This window comes from Phascolarctos cinereus, unplaced genomic scaffold (genome assembly GCF_003287225.1).
Source record: "Phascolarctos cinereus isolate Bilbo 61053 unplaced genomic scaffold, phaCin_HiC Scaffold_4;HRSCAF=312, whole genome shotgun sequence".
Classification (NCBI taxonomy): Eukaryota; Metazoa; Chordata; class Mammalia; order Diprotodontia; family Phascolarctidae; genus Phascolarctos; species Phascolarctos cinereus.
This window is the reverse complement of record NW_027555847.1, coordinates 397,174,233-397,188,217: the sequence shown is the minus strand read 5'-3', so window position 1 is coordinate 397,188,217 and position 13,985 is coordinate 397,174,233. Positions and strand designations below refer to the sequence as shown.

General features: G+C 38.6%; 1 long non-coding RNA gene across 1 annotated transcript in view; it reads right to left on the bottom strand.

Moving 5' to 3' along the window:
- Window positions 1–500: 500 nt before the first annotated feature.
- LOC110201218 (uncharacterized) overlaps window positions 501–13,985 on the bottom strand; it is a 43,420-nt gene continuing 29,935 nt past the window's right edge. The window contains exon 4 of the long non-coding RNA XR_002322428.2: window positions 501–597. This is a non-coding gene — a long non-coding RNA (uncharacterized LOC110201218). The remainder of the gene's footprint in view (window positions 598–13,985) is intronic.

Genomic DNA, 13,985 nt, shown 5'->3' with positions numbered 1-13,985 from the left:
ACCTTAATCTTAATTTGATAATTGGTTATTAATGTAATAGAAAACAATAATTTCTCTCAGTCATCCTTCTATTACCACATACTGCCCTGGAAGGTCCTTAATCTTTTAACCATTTAAAATACTACTACTCATTTACATTCTAGCACAGAAACCTCAACCTGTCCCCATTCTTTCTGGAGTAGCCTCATAGTTCATATACACTTTTAGGCAGGACATTTTATCATTACTTTGCAATCAAGGAATTCTTATCAATGAAGATAATTTTTATACTTTCATTTTAACTGTAAATATGTTTGTTCAAACAATCTCTTTAGGTTGTTATAGCCCTTACTGTACAGTAATAAGAGATATGCTTGAATTTGCAAGGCAGAGTATGTGGAATTTTACTTCCCCAAGTCAATAATTTCACAGAATAACAGTTCTCAACAAGGAACAGAGTCTTACTTAAACTAACAAATGATTATCTTTCACAATAAAATTACAAACAAGACACTAATTAATGAATTTGTTAACAGATGTCTCTTGTTTATGGACAATTAAATGAGGTTCCATGTTTCTGGCCTTACCACAATGTCCATTTTTGCAGTAGTCACTTGCCTAGGGGAAGAAATAATTTATGTCAGACAAGTAAGTAAGAATGCAAAATCAATTATTTTGATTAACAATAACTCCTGAAATGAGGATTCATTTATAAAATGGTTACATAAAATGGATATTTTATCTTTGCCTTTCAGATAATCTGAGAAGCCAAAAGAACTCTTCCTATTCTTGTTGCTGCCTTGCCTGATGCCCTTGGATGAATGACTGTGTCTCGTCAAATGGGTAAATTGACTTGTCTGGTCCCAATGATCACTATATGAATGATTACACAGTGCTGGAGATGCATACTAAAATAAAAGTTCAAATGCAGAATTTCACATGGCAGGTGCACCAAGTTTGTCATCATAAGAATTTATTTTTGGTAAGAATTTTTGGTTTTGTTTTTTAAGGATAAAATGATCACTCATATGACCTGATCAGATCTCCTAAGGCTCCTTCATAATTGGATTTGCCCCCGAAAGAAGGATGATGAGATATCATTGAGTTCACAGTTCACAGAGCTAGAGAAGGAAGGAAACTCAGTCATCTAGTCCACTTCATGTGTATAATAGATTTGCAGTTTCATGTGCAACCATCTTTTTTATTATGTTATTTTTATTATGCTATTTTTTGTTATACTATGTTACAGAAATACTTGTTTTATTTCATAAGTGAAAAATCAAATAAATTTTTAAAAAAGAAGGAAACTGAGTCCCATAAAAGTGAAGTGTTACAAAGGTAACCTCCACTTCTACCAGTTTATATTCTCTGGAAAGTTGTTATGCTGCCACAATTTTAACTGCTTTTCAATATTAAAAATATGAAGACGGAAGTGTTATGGTCATGAGCTATGCCTGACACAAGTGGCTTGAGATTTTCATATCTGTTCAGCCATCCATATAAAGGTATAGCTTGTCAAAATGATTACATATATAGAAGGATAAAGAGAAAGACTGATGGGATCCCTGAGAAATGACTGTCTTGAGCTTCTAGTTCATCTTCATCTTCCTAGTTCTCTGCTCTCTCACCACTTTGTGAGTGATTTATCCATCCTAATGCCACCTCCACTCCAATTATTCAATGAGTAATTCCCCAGCAAAACATGATCTCCAGAAAAGGATGAGAATCTAAAGGGAAACTCCTTTCCTTAAACTGAGCCAAAGTTAGGTTCCTTTTTATTTCTAATCACAAAATAATTCTCATCCCTCTTTAACAGACATTTCTATGGATTTTAAGTCTTCTATCTTGTCACCTCTAAATCTCTAAGATAAACTTTGAACCATGCTTCATGATATAAATTCTTTCAACATTTTTCTTGCTTCATTCTATTAGGGATTAACACAATCTTTTTATATGTTATGGTCCTTTTTGGCCAACTGATGAAGCTTATAGACCTCTGCTCAGAATAATGTTTTTAATTATATAAAAGTAAATACAGAAGATTACAAATGAAACCGATTATATTGAAATGGTTATCAAAATATTTTTAAAAATAGTTCATTGACTCTAGGTTAAGAAGCTCTACACCAGATATATGCCAGTTAATCAATGACTCTTTTCCAAGATAGTGTCTAGATGTGGCTTGAATAGTGCAAAGTACAGTGATTTTCTCTTATTCTGAACGCTGTGTTCCTCTTAATTGCTAACCAAGCTGTATTTATAAACTTCTTCATCATACAACCCCAACCTTTTTATCCTAGGAGATCCCTTCAGCCCTGGAATTCACAATTCAGAAGTACCCTTTGCCCCATTGTTTCCTCCCTCTGATTGGATGGCTCCTTCCAGAACCTCTATTTAAGGAGGGCCTCTAGACCAACCATCTCTTCATTAATCACCAAACTGCCAGCCAGACTTCACCATCATACTTCAGCAAGTGCCTTCCTCTTCCTCCTTCCTCACCCTCTTTCAACTTCTTTTTGTGTCATCTTCCCCTACTAGAAAGAAGCCTTGTTGAGGAGAGGGACCTTCTTTCTTTTTGACCACCTTATTTCTTTCTTTTTGCTTCTCAGGGTGGCCTGACTCTATGTATAAACTTTTTCATTAAAAAAGGAATTTGTTGCTTCATTTTAAGTTTCTCTTTATTTGTTCAGCACTCCCTATGTTATAAGCTAACTTGAACTATAATTATGAAAGTGGAAAATGATGAGCAAATTCACTAGTTACAGTCTTACTTGGAGTTCTACAAACTCAACTTTATTTTGCATGCTTTTGAAGATCAACTGGGATTAACATATGTGCAAGTTTTTTGTAACTATGAAACTATACAAATGTAAGATTTGTTATTGAAGACTAAAAATAGTAATAGCATTAATTACATTATGAGCAAAAAATACTTGTAAAGATCACATATCTTCTTAGAAGAAGCTTTACCATTTGGTCCTTGGGGGCACAAGGCAGGAGGGAACAACACAGAACAATAAAGGGGTGCTGAGAAATGTACAGCAGGCAATTTATTTGTGAAATTCTCCCTCCCATTATGTCTTATTGGACAGCAGCAGATGTTGAAATAAAGTCAGGATGCCCTACTTTAAATAAAAATGTTTCCTTTGCATTTTATTTCATTTTGCTTTGGGGATGTCAATAATGCCCTAATTCATAAATTTGCTAAAATGTTCTGATTTTGCTAACACTAGCCTAAACCAGGATCACTGCCTATATACATTTACTTCTTCCTCCATAGAATCCTTACCCTTTCTTTGAGGACAGCGGTGATGACTCTAGACTTTTGTCAGTATATTGGCAATCTTTTTCCAATTTGTTTCAGTTGCTATGAGAGCAGAGGCTGATGGTGCAGAAGAGTCTTTAAATTGGTTTTGCCAAGTTTCTGCCCAGATTCACATAATGAATTTAGAAAAATGGTGATAGGAAGCTATTCTTACTCCCATATTTAGATAAGTGGAGATTGCCTTCTCTGCCTATGTAATTCAATACTGAACAAAACTAATCCCATTCAGATCAGCTGCTTGCCCTATAGTTGCCTTGTATGTTGAGAAGTTAAGTGATTTTGCTTTTAGTAATGATATTAGAACAGAACCAGGACTTGAACCACAGTGTTCCTTACTCCTAGGCCAAACCACTACATGTAGTATATTCACCCATATTATTTTCCAAAATAATTTTGTATCATTTTGGCAAACATATACATAAAAATTAATTAAACCATAGAATTTGCTTTGCTTTCACATTTCAATCATTGTTGGGTATAGAAAAAATTTGCTGTCCCTTGCCCTCCCCCTTAGGAAGTCCACACCCTACATTCAGGAGAGGAGAGAGTAAGAACATAGGTTTTTTTCTTCCTATCAAGGCTACTGAGGAGGCAATTCTTCTGGGCTCAGTGGACACATCCCTCTCCTTCAGCTGCCTACATAGGGACCAAATGATTGCTGTGTTATTCCAAAGATCCAAGTTCTTTGAAGAGGATCATGTATCCTTGATGGGAAGGAAGCAGAGGGATGTGTGTCAGTATGTGCACTATGGATGCCTCCTCCAAGCTCATCCCCCCATATGCTCCACAAAGTATATTCCAATCCAACCTGTGCTATGTGAGAAATGTCACAAATGCTTGTATAAGAGCGAAAAAGAAATACTAGCTGGAGATTTATTCCAGGTGCCCAGTGAACTTTTTTTGCTACCATGAGGAAATGTAGCTCAGTTGGACCCAGAAAAAGCCCCAAGTTCTCTGAGTCACTCCTGGAGAGAGGAAAGAAAGATTTCTTTGTGGTGCCTGCATGTAGGGAGGGGAGAGGTAGGGGGAAGTCATTTCCAATGACACCAAAATACATGCCAAGGCTCATTCCATGAAGGTTAAGATCTAGAGCCATAGAATGTCAGAACCATAAGGCACCTTAGAGCTCTAGTCCATTTTTTTTTAACTTTTTACACATAAGGAGACTGAGGACACTAAAAAAGAGGCGGGAAAAGTGTTAAAACTTGGATCAAGGGTGTTGGCACAGGAACTGGTGAGAATGTACTCTACATATCCAATGTCTTGGAATCTTGGAACAGAAAGAGAAGAGAGGAAGAAAGGGGAGAAAGACATTCCTAACTGCTAAGGGAATAGAAAGACCTGTGCTCAGACAGGACTGATTCCACATCTAAATACAAACCACCACTTTTCCCCCCTCCTCTCCCCCCACTAGCAGGGCTGGGACTGGACCTCCAGCCATCCTACCCAGGGAGCCTCTGAGGAATTCATACTGAAGTGTGAAATGACTGATATCAGATTAGTCTTCAGTAGGGGGTGGGGAAGAGAGAGGTGAGGAAACAGATGGAGAAAAGGAACTAGAGAGGCTGTCCAGGGGCACCTCCAATGCTCTGGTCTCTGTTCTCCCACTCTGGGAGTCAAAGCATTTTACTTTCTAAGGACCAGCATGTTATACTGGGATATAAGTAAGAAAAGGTAATTCTAGGGGCAAATACACAGGAGATTACAGTAATAGGTGTTTCCTTTAATCCAATTCAATTAGGCTCATTAAATATTTATTAAGTGCCTATTATGTACCAGGCTTCGGGGGTATAGACATACAAAAAATTTAAACAGCCTCTGCCCTCAAGAACCTTGCATTCTATTGGGAAGAAACAATAAGTTCATATGTAATTAAATAAACAATATATGTGTGTATAGAATAAATACACCCCCCAAAATGGGGAAGGAGGATTAACCACAAGGGAGAAATCAAGAAAGGTGGCACCTGAGCTAAGCCTTGAAGGGAACTAGGAATTCCAAGGAAGAGTATCCCAGGCATAGGGGATGGATAGATTATTCTTGAACATTACCTTTGACTCCATTTAGAGTCAAATAGCCTAGTCAATTATCCAATTTTATATATATGTTCATTTGCTTTTAAGAAAACAAATTCAAGCCACCAACCTTGGGGAAAACCCAAAGATAGGAGAAGACATTAGTATGCAGGTAAATAGGGGCTGTTGGGGGGGTTTTTGGCTGTTATTTGCTTGTGTTTTACTAGGGGAACATAAGGCAAAAAGGTCATAATATGCCTATAGTGCCCATTATTACTGTCATTTTTGTTAGCAATGTTCTGTAAATAGCAAAGATCATAATAGCTACAGAAAGTTGCATGTTGTAGCAGTAAGAGTTCACTATGAGTCACTAAAGTAGGATGGGCCAATCTAATGTCTACAACAGGAAAGAACAATTATCCTAATAAACACCATTTTCACAGCATTTTATAGTTTTCAAAGGCCCCATAGGTAAGTTCTTGAGTGAGGAATGAGCATTTCTTAGCTCCAGTGAGAATCTCTGCCTGACTCCAGAGCAGCCACATTTCAGTAGAAGTGGGACAAGCCAGCTGTGGGAGTCCAGCCTTGGGAGTGGCACTGAATAAAATTGGAATCAAGGGCATAAGATAGTGTGTGCCTTGCTATTTCTAGGCTGAGGGGAGCAAAGTGTTTTCATGGCCATTAAAAGTTTGGAGGTGGGAGGGATGTCTCACCCAGTCCACCTTAATGAAAACTAAGCATAGATTTTTGTTGTTATTAAAGCTGTCATTTAATTTGGTTCCTAGGCGGCATGGCAGAATGGAGAAAGGGGAGGGAAGAAAATAAGCATTTATGTAGCACCTATTATATGACAGGCACTGTGCTAAGCACTCTTCACAAATATTATCTCATTTGATCCACCTAACAACACTGTGAAGTAGGTATTGTTATTATCCCCATTGAGGCAAACAGGGGTTAAGTGACTTGCCCAAAGTCACACAGCTAATTAAGTGGATTTGAACTCAGGTCTTCCTTACTCCAGACCCAACAAGGTCTGGAGCAGCTGCCATGGTAGAGTAGCCAAAAAATCAGAAAGAATGAGGTTTAAGTCATAAGTAAGTCTGATGCCTAATGACTGTGAGCCCTTAGGTAAGTCACATAACTTCTCAGAGCCTCAGGCGACTTTATAAGACATAAATTTCTCAGATAGGCATTGGTAGAAAGAATTACATTAGTAGTAGTTTGCTCTACCAATAAAGCATGTATCCATGTCCACCCCATCCCTAGGATTAGTGTAAATGATAGCCTTGAAAAAAAGGGTTTCTTTCTTTTTTTAAAAATTTAAATCAGGCTTACAAAAATCCTACCAGTTCCAGAAATGTAGTCTCACTCCACCCACCTGTATTCATACTACTGACCATTAGCAAAGGAAAACAAAGTTTTATTTATTTTCTAAAGACATTTCCACTGATGACCAAAACAAAAAGGAGAAAATAATGATACTTGAACAACATGAGTCTTTCACTGTGTATCTTTCCCTTCCATAATGTGTTCTTCCAGATCAAATCCAGGCTGAGGTGTATATTCTTTAACAGAATGCTTCCAAAGAATTTGACACTTACAAGGGCATTCAGCTGACCAGTCAACATGCCACCCAGTGCCAGAACTCTCATGCTGAGGGCTGAGGCCAACCTATAGCATCACCCAAACTCTGAGCAAGTTCCAAGAACTGTGCCCATACTCCCTTCCCTGGAACTCTCCCTGATGTAGTAGTGATCTCAGTGACGCTCCCTTCACCCCTCAACACTCCCCCAGACACTGGAACCGGGGCAAGAAAGGTGAATGGGGAGGTAAAGTGCCCTAATTATAACCTCACCAAGCTATGAGGAGAAGACTAGCCTTCTCTAGACTGTATCTGGAAAAATTAAATGTCCAACGAACAGGCTGGGCACTCTATTTCCCAGATCAAAGAGTTACAGCTCCACCAGACACAGGCCATTCTGAGAGCATACTCTACAATTTGATTAGAAAGTGTTACATCTCTGAGAGTCATAGCATTCTCTGGATATTAAACAGAGGATTCTGGCAAGAAAATGTCTTGGCAGGGAATTAAGCCATTTCTCAATGCTGTGGGTGGTAGTGTTTTAATGCCCCAACTATTCCATTTTTGCCTTTAGCTTTTTCCCCCCGCAAAATGCTTGGTTTCTATTTTGTGCAGGAGATTAGTCTGGAATCTATTATGGGGTCATAAATTTAGAGCTAGAGGGATGCCAGAAATTTCATGTCTGGCCCTTCCATTTAACAAATGAGGAAACTAAGGCATGGGTGGTTAAATGACTTGCTTAAGGTCATACAGGCATTCTGACATTCCACCATGTCAGAGGTGGAATTTGAAGCCAGGTCGTCTGACTCCCAAGTCGATGCCCAAATATGTAGCCATTATACTATCACAACGTTAGCAAACTGTCCTCATGTCATCCTCCATGTCTTCTTCAGTTTAGGTTTACGGACTGAAGGAGAAAGGTGTTGGAGAAAATAGAAGGGGTGACAGCATGGGACAAAACAATTATAAAGAAGGAAAAAGGCTTAATTGATGGGCACTTAGTAAAATAATACTCTACTTACATATTAAAAATAGCAACAAAATCTCTGTTCACAGTGACAAACATCACAAATTGAGGTTGTCCCTGTCACAATGTTACAGGGACAACACAAGTCAATTGGCGCCTCACTCTATTTTTCCTCCCTGACAATGGTCTCCAAATTGGACATTCCAATCTAAAACACAGTTTCCAATGGAAAGTCAGACATTTGGCTCAACTTCGGGGGAAGTCAGTGGAGCAGAATCAAAAGCCCATTTCAGCTTGGAGCTGATCTCAGCCTCGTGCTGGCTTTCAGCTTTACACCTCTGGGGACTTTTGACCTTATGCTTGCTGCCGGATGCTGTCAACAACCACTGTATTTCTGCCTGCTTAGTGTTCCTTGTAAGAGTATCTTAAAAGAACTCTCACCATATGTTGTCTTATTCCTGTGGGGTCCCTGAAGGAAGTTGGGGAGGCTACTTAAGCAAGCTTTGTAAATGTATGTGGCTGTCTCTCTGTATCAAGGCATATAGCTCTATTCGGCCTTTAAGCCAGACTTAAGTTGATTAAAAATAAATGTATCCCATTGAGCTAAGTCTGGCTGAGAAGGTGTCATTTTGCCAGATGGGCCATTAGTTGTTACCTCGTTATTAATAAAACACATTCAATTAGTACTGTAAGTCTCTTCACCTTGCTTGAGTGTCATCTACTTGGAGCTCCAGACGCCCAAGCTTTGGCAGATTTATGGACAGTGGGGTATGTATTAGCTTTTCTACCTACCAGCAGAGGATATTTTCAGCTGTTTGATTATGGACAGGAACTTCACTGGATATCATAAAATGAGCTTGAGTATACACCCAGAAGCATTAGGCCTATTCAGGAATTCAATGAGACGATAACCATTCACTTCTACAGGAGCCATACTGAGTGCCAGAGTAAAGCCTGGAGGAGCCGCCACAGCATTACAGACAGTTCTCTCATCTTTTTCCTAATGCTGGTGAATAGTCAGAATCAGTTTGGAGTAATCTTAAGTATTTCTCCTTTACTCCCCAAACACTCATGGAGGAGAGGATGTCAATAATGGAATGAATATTGGGTGTTCTAGAACAGGACCTCTCAAATGAAATAATGTACATAAAGAACTTCGTAAATATGAAAGCACTATATGTGTTAGGAATTGTTACGGTTGTTGTCCCGTACCATGAAAAAAAATAAATCCTTAGATGGAGACTGACCCTTAAGTTTAGTAAGACAATAGATTTAGAGCTAAAAGGTACCTTGGGGAGCAACTAGCCCAAACCCTTTATTTCACAGATGAGGAAATTAGAACCCAGATTAATTAAGCAGCCTGGCAAGAGGCAAGTTTGAACCCAATTCCCCAAAACTGAAGCCAGGGTCATTTGCACTGTACCCCATTGCCTGCATACAGCACATCATCCTCTAGACACCAAGCTGGGAGTTCAATTAATCTAATTTTATAGTGTTTTCTGAAGGAGCTAGTATGAATTAAAAATCTAAAAAGGGATAATAAACAGACAATAATGAAAAGAGCTGCCTAACTGAGGAGACTTTTTTTGATGTCAAAGCACATGCAATCGCAAGGTACATAACTTTAGCTGTCAAGTTCCTTTCTCAAACATTTATATGTGTCTCAACTTTCCTGCTAGTTAAAGAAGCCTAATTAAACAAGCAAGGCAAGATGCTGGATTACCCTTTTTGCCTCATTTGTTATATTGGGTCTCTTGTTACATAACTTTGCCTTATAAGGAGGGGCATAACAGAAAAAGGGAAAAACTGTGACTTTTTTTAGTTGATTTATTGGTAGATGTTTTCACGTATTCAGGAAGTAGTTTTAGCATCTTCAAGAATCACAAATTTTGAAAGCTGGAAGGGACCACAATGACCAAATGGTACAAACTATACACAAATAAAAGGGGACTCTCATTATAACGTGTGACAAGGAGACCTTCCCTGATCTCCCCAGTTGTTAGGGTTCTCTTCTTTCATGTGACTTTTTTACCTTTACATGGCTTTGTTGTTACCTATATGTTCTGTATTTACTTATCTTTGTACATATTTTATAACATAAGCTTCTTGAGGCAAGGGACGCTTTCATTTTTGTCTTTGTATCCCTTGTATCTTGCAGTGTCTGGTATATAGTAGGTGCTTAATAAATGTTTGCTGAATGAATTAGATTATTAAAATTTCACCTATCTAATGGATGCTGAAAAAGACTTCTGAAACTTGGAGATGTCTGAAAAATTAAGATAGAGGTCATGTGTTATTGCATAATACATGCACAAGCCAGTGCTGAGCAGAGACAGCACTGAGAGAATTAAAAAGTCTCTAGAGGAAGATTACTTTTAAATGGACTTAAGCAAAGGCCTATACTGAGACACTGAAGTTTTATGATTCATCAACATTTACCTTCCAAATATTTAAGTTCAAACATACATAATGTAACACTAATAACACAGAAAACACTTCTTTCAGTATCACTCTGGGCTCGGATTGCTTTCTTTTCCTTAAGTGGAAAGTCTAACATATTCACTAGACTTTCAGGTTCTGAGACACTGCTGAGCCTCAAGAAAATGTCAGTCTAGAGCTTTTCAGATGAAGATCAGAAGAGTACAAACAAAACTACCATGTGGCAAATTTGCAATCACACCTGCCTTTGATGGCTCATGTTACTGACTCCAGACTTTTCACTTCTGGGAGGATGAAACTCACTCAAAAAATTTAGAAAAAAGAAAAAATTTGTAAGATGACATTCCTTCAAACCTTAGGAAAAGGTGTAAGTATATAACACTTTAGGTAACTCCCCAGGAATGTTAGCTTTAAAATTTTTTAATAAATTATTTTAAGCAAAAATATGTCTAGCTGACCTTTTCAAAATTATGAGGAGGAAAGGAATTAGGATCATTTATCAATGAGGCATTTCAGACACAGCTGCCAAAGGGAGCAAGATGGTTTCAGGTCCTCCTGGAAAGAAGTTGGACAGAATCCCACCTCCTTTCCCTCTCCACCTCACAACTTATTTCAAGCATGGTATATAAATTATCCTAGGTGCAGTGTCAGAAGATTGCCTTCATCCTACAGGAAATTCCTAAAAAGCTACAGGGAGAACACTAGGAAAGTTCTGGGTAAAATTTCCAGAAGCTGAATTTTCAGGGTTGAGGTTGTTGGGGCTTTATGATGTCCTGTGTGGTGTCACTGGGAGAAAGATAAAGGTAGGGCTTCTTAATGGGTCGTTTCTATCCCCCACCCCAGGTAATTGCAACAGCTGCTGAAATCAACATCTTGATGTCCTCTGATCTGCTTATGTTTTGTTCCCATTATAATTTTGTGTTTTGGGCATTGGGATTAGAAGTAGCCAGTGACATTAAGTTCTGTGCACTGTACTACAACTTGTTTTTATTTTTTTCCCCATATTTTCCATGTGGGAAAAAGGGGTTACATGACTGAACTCTTTACAAATATAGAATAATAATTATTGGGATAGGTTTTATGCTTTTAAGTTAACGGCACTAATTTCCATGACTTCCACTGCTTTTGCCAAGGGCATTGAAACTTGGGAACCTAAAGTACTATTACCACTGAGTTAGCAACTACTTTCCCCTTAGACCAAAGCATCACTAATGATCTACAGAGGTTATTGCATCTTTTTCCATTGTCACATAGGACTGTTTTAAATGCTTTCAAAATGATGCTGAAGCTCTGCAAAGTATTTTATTTATTAAAAATTATGGGTTATTTGTACTGTTATTTTACAACTATTATTATTTATAAAAATAAACTATGTAATTTTTAGAATCTTGGAAACAAAAGATAACTTGGTTGAAAACATTAATTTGAGATTCTAATGGAATGCTCATAGAAGGGATAAAAAGAAATGAAATTTGAAAATCAATCAGTCAATCACTATGTCTCTGCTGTGTGCCTAGCACTATACTGGGTGCAACGGACTACCAAAAAAATATGCAAAGTTAAGTATAAGTTCCAGGTAGCCAACCCCAAATAATGAGACAAGATATATGAAAAAAGTAAATAAAGCATAGTTATGCTTTTCAACATTATAAATAGATATAATAAAGTACCAAATTTTGATATGCAATTGATAGTAGGTCAGAATATCATGAGATATTCATGGCAAAATAGACAATAATTGGAAAAGGAGTTAGTGGAGAGAGGAGTGTTGACTGAAATCAAAAAGGTGGACTTCATAGAAGAGGTTCTTATTGAGCTAGACCTTAAAGAAAAGTAGATCATATGTAGCAGCTTCTTCCCAAACCTGAGGTAGATATATGCATGCTGCACAGGGGACCTGTGCAGGGGACTCCTGATTAGCTATGAGAATGCTGGGTGTAGCAGTGAGTATCTCTCATAAGGGACTGACTTCAGTTGTTTCCAGAGATTCTTTGAAAAGACAGGTAGATAAACGACGTCTTGGAAAGCTGGAGACAGATTTTTTGAATGTTGAATGGAAGACTAGAGAACTCCAAGCTGTGAACACATATGAGAGTTGGTCCCATCATATTATTGACCTCCGTAGTGCCTACAATTCAAGACTGCTGAGAAAGGACCTCCTCTGAGCATGGTCTCTGTCTCTCTCTGTCTGTTTCTGCCTCTCTGTCTATCTCTGTTTCTCTGTCTCTTTCTTTCTCTCTCTCCATCTATTATCTTGCTTACAGTTGAAGAGCTCATCCACTCATGTATTTTTTGTGTGCATTCTCATCTGTAGAATTTTTCCAATTTTTGTTTGCTATTTGGCTTGAATAAAAAGGTTTAGGTTTACTCACTGTGATTTGAGATGGTTGGTTGTTTACTAGAGTTGATGGGAAGGTGAGTGTATACTAAGGGCTACCTTCCTCCTTAAGAATGACAGTGAAGCAACTTTCCTTCTTAATTCAGGCTTGTAGCCCAAGGCCAGAGATACCTGAGGAGTGGAATATAGATATAATTCTAGCCTGATGTTTTTCTTGGAGACTGTAGGAGAGGGTTGCTCAACCTCTGCAGTTCTAGACTTTGCTTATCTCTTCCTCCAGCAATCTTGTTGGTGATGTAGGCTTTCTCCTATTCTCCATGAAGGTGGGCCAGACTTCAGATCATTTACCTATGCCACTTGAGAGTAGTGTCTATGTGTTTAGACAACCTCAGCACACATATCTTGTAAATGCATAAGCAGAGAGAGGAGGAAGGACATTGTAGACAAGAGGAATGGCATTAGAAAAAACCCAAAGGCCTAAGTAAGTATGGTGTGTGTGTGTGTGCGCGCGTGCGCGTGTGTTTGAGAGAGAGAGACAAACAGAGAGAGACAGAAAGAGACAGACAGAGAGAGACAGAGACAGAAAGAGACAGAGACAAAGAGAGAGCAGGCAGTTTGGGGGTGGGCAGGAAGAACAATAAGCTAATTCTTCAAGCAAGACTGTACAGAATCTATTGTGTTGCAAAACACAGAAAATCCATTGAGAAATTATTTTGGGTCACATGGCCAACAAAAACGGAGAATTAGACATTTCCTCTAATCTTCAGAACCTTTCAAAACTCCCCCAAATAAAAATTGTGCACACATAATTACAGCTATTTCCATAGGCTAAGACTCCAAAAACCCTAAGGAGGTAACAACCTGAGGAATTAACAGCAGAGAAGGCTAATCTCTAATTCCTAACATGCTCCCTCAGCACCCCTACCCACCAGTCTATGCTCTGGTAAGTCAGCATAATAGGAACCACTAGCTTGTGCTCTGGAATCCACTTATCATTTCCCTTTGCTGATGTAGACTCTGCCAGAAACTTCCCTGCCCCTGATTTTACCCATCTATTTTATGGCAGAAAACAACAGAACTCAACTCTTCCCATCCTCTACTCCTCCTTCAGAGGAGGTAGAGGTATGAGAAAGCTGCTATGCTACAGCAATGATCAGTCAGAGACAGAACAAAGAAAACTAAAGCAGGGTTCCATATTATACTAGGTTTTAAAAAAAAAGACACTGGAGTCTAGTTGGAACCAGTTCTTCCCCCATCTATCCACTCAGAAGTCCCTGGGGGCAAAGCCTGAGACCCACAAAAAGTAAATACACCATGGGGGAAATCAGTCCTGAAAGGGG